Raw genomic sequence first — 6,315 nt, forward strand, 5'->3', positions numbered from 1 at the left:
ACCAACTCACACATACATCACATTTACCAGAACACAATCTTACCCGTTGCGCTCCTCACATTTTTGTATCAACTAAATTTGCGGCCTTACCATGATCCAATGTTACGCGCCAACCGATGCTGCCGAATTGCAAGACGAAGAGAACTTTTACAGTCAAATGAATGCTGTCGTGGACAAGATTCCGAAAGTTGATGATATCAAGATTCTCATGGGCGACTTCAACGCGAAGGTTGGTTCCGGCAACTCGGACTACTGATGAGCACGTCACGGGACGCCATTGTCTTGGAGAAATAAGCGAAAACGGAGAGCTTTTGCAGAGTTTTGTGGCAACAATGACATGGTGATTGGGGATCGCTTTCTCTCACCGACCAGTGCAAAACGTGACATGGGTTTCCCGTGATGGCGTCACGGAAACTCAAATCGACCACATCTGCATCAGCCGAAAATGGAGACCGATCCTTCTTGATGTGCAGAACAAACGTACCGCCGACATTGCGTCCGACCTTTGTCTGCTAATCGGCGAGATCCGGCTGCGCATTGCTAGGATCCACCGAAAGGAGGAGAAAATCGGGCGCCGGTTCAACACACGCTGGCTGGAAGACGCTGCGGTGAAAAGGTGCTAGGAGCTAGAGGAGCTGGAGATCTGTGCTGCGAATATTCCAGAAGGTGGAAGCGTAGAAGATCAATGGAGCGACATCAAGAACGACTTCATCAAATTTCATGTGGATCGTTGCAGTACTTTTTGTTGTAGCGATGAAAGAGTGAAATGTGCGCCATTGAATTTTGTACAGACCCTAGTTTTGCTTGCATGCGCTGTAACTTTTGAATTTGGCGAAGAAAATGGCTGAAATTTTGAACACAAACCTCTCAATCTACATTTGTTGTTTAGGCAAAATTTCAAAAAAATCGATGCACTATCAACAATTTTATAGTCGAAACATGTATTGGGACTAAACGTGATTTTAGCTCCTCAGACAGCAAACAGTCAGCACCCTTTATTGTTTCGATTGTACTAATGAAAGTACTATATCAATAATCATCAAATTTTGCAGGCATAATATACACGTAATCAACTATCTTCTGTAAAAATTTCATGAAAATTGGCAGAGAAATTCAAAAGTTATGAATAGGCAAACATGAAAAACACGAGAATTTTTCACTAACACTCACCCCTATCAACACCAGTAACTTTCAAACCAATTGATCAACGTTGATGAAATTTTGCAAGAAAGTGTCTCTATAAGTATCGTAACTGCTAACGAAATTTTATAATTCGACACCAACATTTCAAAAGGGCGTAAGTGCTTTTGGAATCATCACCTTCTTTTAAAGCTGTGGATCATGTGTTATGATTTCCATGTTTTTCACATTAAGTACCAGATGGGAAAAACTCTCCTCTTTCCGACAATCACGGTGGTTTGAGTGTAAGGGAGGCAGTACGACCTACAGCTTTGAAAGAAAGTATTACTTCCAAATGCAGTTACGCCCTTTTGAAATGTTGGTGCTGAATTATCATCACAGAACTTTGAACTGTAGCGTAAAAGAACCATCTATTATGCAAATGAAAATTGGTCATGATTGTACAAAATGCTTAAAACCACGCCTGTTTGTTTTTCATCCACAGTTAAAAGTAAGGCATCGATTTTTATGAAATTTGGCACACATAATAAACATACACCAAAGAGTTCTTAGTCAATGATTTGGCAAATTTTACCGATTCATTACAGAGCTACAGCCGTACTTCTGTGTCCCGATTATTGCGGATACAGGCTTCACTGCACAACGGTGTCTTGTCCGATCCCATCCGGGTCGTTGCTGGAGTGAAGCAAGCATGTATACTATCACAGCTACTGTTCCTCATCGTCATCGACGAGATCCTGGTGGGCGCGATTGATCATGAACCAAATCGTGGGTTGCTGTGGCAGCCCATTACCATGGAGCACCTAAATGACTTCGAACTGGCTGATGACGTTGCTCTCCTAGCTCAACGGCGCTCTGATATATGCACAGTAGAGTCAGCTGGATGATCTTGCCAATCGCTCCTCGGCGGCAGGTCTTACCATCATCGTCAACAAGACCAAATTGTGGGACGTCTACCTTTCCAGCTGCACGGTTGCTGGGCAAGCCGTGTAGAATGTTGGAAGCTTCCAATATCTTGGTAAAGACTGCCCCAGAAAGTATGGACGCACCTAGTCTTCAGTTGTCTGGGCCTGATCGATGGTTCTTGTTTCGGACTCCGTGTTGTCTGTTTCTGCTTATTACAGGATCGAAAATTCAAACGTTTTTTGCCACGATGAACATTGGAATTCGAAATGGTAACTTTTTTGGTCATACCCCGCTCTGTGTTAGTTAGAAGGTGTTTTGTTGTGCTCTAACATCTTCATCATTTGTTTATCCAAACGAGGGTTAGCAGGATCTTTATTTTTTACCCAATTTTTGCCTATGTTTTAACGTATCATTCTCATCGTGGTTGCTAATTGCTGGTTGCACAATTTTCTAAATTACTCCCACAATATTTTGTTCTTTTCCTATGTGACCTTTTAAACTCTGTACATCGTTTGTGCACATTTTTTCAATGATGTTCCGTTGAAAGTTCATGTATTTTGAAATACACAGTTGGAATCGCAAAAACCGTCATACAAATGCTGAGAAAATAGGTTGACCAACAGGATGAAGCTTTTAAAAAGTAGTAGTCATCAATAGTTTGGAAATGCCAGTATTTTCTTACTGCGTCCATACCGGTCTTTAGGGGATTTCAGGAGGTTCTAGGATGTTTCAGGGCGGGGGATTTTAGGGGTATTTCAAGCCGTTTCAAGGAGTAACAGGACGTTTCAGGGAGATTTCAGGAGTGTGTCAGGTGTTTTTGACAAGTAGCAGATACATTACAGAGGCGTTACATAGGCATTTTCTAGGGTTTAGGAAGGTCTCAGGTGCGTTACAAGGGGCCTAGGGGAGTTTTAGGGGGATTTCGGAGGCAGTTCAGGAAGCTTCCGAAGATTTTCGGTGTGTTCCAGAGACGTTACAGAGGCGTTACATAGGCTTTTTAAGGACGTAGGGTTCCTGGAGCGTTGCATGGAATCCGAGGGATATTAGGGGGATGAAAGCATTCAGGTAGTTTCAGAGAATTTTCGGCGGGTTTCCGATACAGTACAGAGGCATTTTTTACGGTATCGAAGGGTTTCAGATGTGTTACCACCTGAAACATCATAAAACCCCCGAAGCTCCCTAAAACCACCTGAAACGCATCTGAGACCTCTAGAAACGTCCTGTAATTCTTTGAAACGCCCTAAACGCATAGATAAGCTCATTTCAAACATCATGGAACCTCCTAAAACCCCTCGAAATTTTACGCGATTCCTTCCGGTGTTCCTCTTAGGACTTCCCCAGAAGATCTTCCAGAATTTCTTTCAGAGTTGCTAAAGGGGTTATTCCTAGGGTTTCTACTAAAGTTCATCCAAGGGTTTCTGAAGGAGTTTTCACGAATTTACTGCAAGAGTTCCTCAAGAGATTTCTTTCATTTTTTCCTGTGATATTTTCAAACAATTGCTTTGGGCTTTCTTCGAGATGTTCTTTCTGGTCTCCAGGAAGGAATTTCTTTAAAGTCTTCGCGATGTTTATTTTGAAGTTTTACCTGAAATTTCTCCCAGAGTATCTCCTGGAATTTCTCTCAGAAGATTCCTTCCGATGTTGGTTATGAGATGTTTCTCAGAGTTTTTCTAAATTTACCCTGGATTTTCTCCTAAGATCTTTTCCAGAGTGCCTTTTGTGATTTCCACAGGAGTTATTGCTGATATTTCTCATTGAATTATTCTCTTGCATTCTTTTAGAGCCAGGCTGTTCCTTATAGTTGTACCGGATTTCTTGCAGTGATCCACCTGAGATTTTTTTTTGACGTAGGACTACGTCTCTCTTTTCTATACCGGGTGTCATTCTAAATTTTCAGAAATCGGCCGCGTTACGTTTAAAGTGGAGATTTTGAGCGTTAATAACTCAGTCATTTCTAGTTGAATCTTCAAAATTTTGGCACCAATCGATTGCAAATCTTTACACCAATTATGTCCAATAATAATATTTGCTGTTTTTCAATAACAAACTATTGAAAAATTGGGAAAAGTGAACCCATGTTTATTCCAGCCAATCACGATCGAGCACATTTTGGAGCACATTTTGGATGCTCCCGTCGAATATAAAAGCTACTGCTTCTTCGCATCTTCCCTCATTTGCCTTTGTCGTCTCGAGGTGAACGCATCGAACGAGAGCTGCCCACTTTCTTCGTTTTCGCTCATTCTTCTTTGGCGGCCGTGTCGGCTCGGTATCGATGGTTGTCGGCAAGGGTGTGTTGCACATTCACCTTCTAACCGTCTAGCGCGGCAGACCAGGGAAGTGTTTCGAAAATTGGATTGATCGACGGTGGTGGCAGAGGCAGCAGCAAAATCCACAGAAAGACCCGCCGTGACGGACGAATTTGCGAGTTGCGTCGCTTTTCTTTCCTCGGGGCCTCGATTTGGATTGAGTGACAGCGGCGCATTGCTGATAGCATCAGGATTCGCATCCACGGCAGCAAGCGGCGGGTTAATTTTCGACGGCGTTCAGCATTCACAAAGAATAAACCAACACGCATTGTGTGGCATGATGAATTCATGTCATTTTCTGTTCAAAATCGTTCAATATTTAAACGGTTCTTTTCAGGACCATCGAAAATTATTCCTCAAGAGTTGTGAATCAGATAATTATTTCATTCCATCGAACAGGAAAAGTGTGGTGTGACCGAAAAGTGAAAGATTGAATGCTTGATGGCCCCGCAACAATGATGATGCCGGCCACCATTGGTTCCATCCGGAATTTAGCAACGCTTTATCCTATCCGGACCATTTTTAGTGGAACATTGTTTAATTATAGCATTTTAGAGTTAAAATGATCTGAATCTTCCAATATTTTGGTTACTTTATTCGTTACATGAAACTTTTCTCATTTCTCGGTTAATAAATCGTTTCAAGGGTCTGGTGCATGTGGGGCGGGGCATGCAAACGAAATAAACTGGAAGCCAGCCAAATGGGAGGAGCTTCATCTGCTAATCTAGGGGTATAAAAGCTGTACCCTCTGTTTTCTTTCGTCATTTTCGTTGGATCAGTCAAGGTGGTTGGTGTCACCTCCAGCCCGGCAGCAACACACACGAACACAGCGACGACTCTGCTCGGCCAGGAATTTCATCCACGGCAGTGTTCGAAGGCATTCAGAATTCAACGTGGCGTAAATTAACATGGCAGGACCACATCAAAATCGTCCATAATACAAACGGTCCTTTTCAGGACCACGGAAAATCTTTCCTACAGAGTTATGAAAAGTGAAAGACAGTTCCGCTTCTCAGCAAAAGTGAAGCCGACCATTAATTTTATCCATAGCAGCAAACAGTGGGTCAGTTTTCGGTGGCCCAGCATTCACCGCGCAGAAACCCAACACGCATTGCGTCATCGATCGGGAAAAGCGTGGTGCAACAAAAAAGTGAAATATTGAATGATTGGTGGCTCAGCAACAATGATAAAGCCGGCCACTAATGATTCCACCTGGAATTCCACAACGCATTTTCCAAATAAGACCATTCGTATAATTCATTTCTGGGATGATTAATGATTTGAAGCGTCTGGGTGCATGCGGGCGGGGCATGCAAACAAAATAAACTGGAAAGGCAGCCAAATGGGAGGAGCTTCATCTGCTAATCTAGGGGTATAAAAGCTTTGTCCCCGGTTTTCTTTCGTCATTTTCGTTGGATCAGTCAAGGAGGTTGGTGGCGCCTCCAGTACGACAGCAGCACACACCAACCCAGCGACGGCTCGGCTCGGCTGGAAATCTCATCCAAGGCAGCAAGCGGTGGGTCAGTTTACGACGGCTTCCAGCATTCAGCATGGAGAAAACCAACACGCATTGCGTGGCGTGGTGAATTCATCAAAATCGTTCATAATATAAACGGTCCTTTTCAGGACCAAATAAAATCTTTCCAAAAGAGTTATGAGTTTGACCGGCAGTGGACTTTGGCAACGCATTATCATATCCGGACCATTTTGTGTGAAAAGTTTTTCAATTCTAACATTTTTCAAATTAAAATGATCTAAATCATCTAATATTTTGGTTACATTATCCGTTCAATGGAAATTTTCTCATTTCTCGGTTGATTAATCGTTTGATGCGTCTGGAGCATGAGGGGCGGGTCATGCAAACGAAATTAACTGAAAAACCAGCCGAATGGGAGGAGCTTCATGCTAATCTAGGGGTATAAAAGCTGTGCCCTCTGTTTTCTGTCTTCCTTTTCGTTGGATC

This window comes from Aedes albopictus, chromosome 3 (genome assembly GCF_035046485.1).
Source record: "Aedes albopictus strain Foshan chromosome 3, AalbF5, whole genome shotgun sequence".
NCBI classification, from domain to species: Eukaryota; Metazoa; Arthropoda; class Insecta; order Diptera; family Culicidae; genus Aedes; species Aedes albopictus.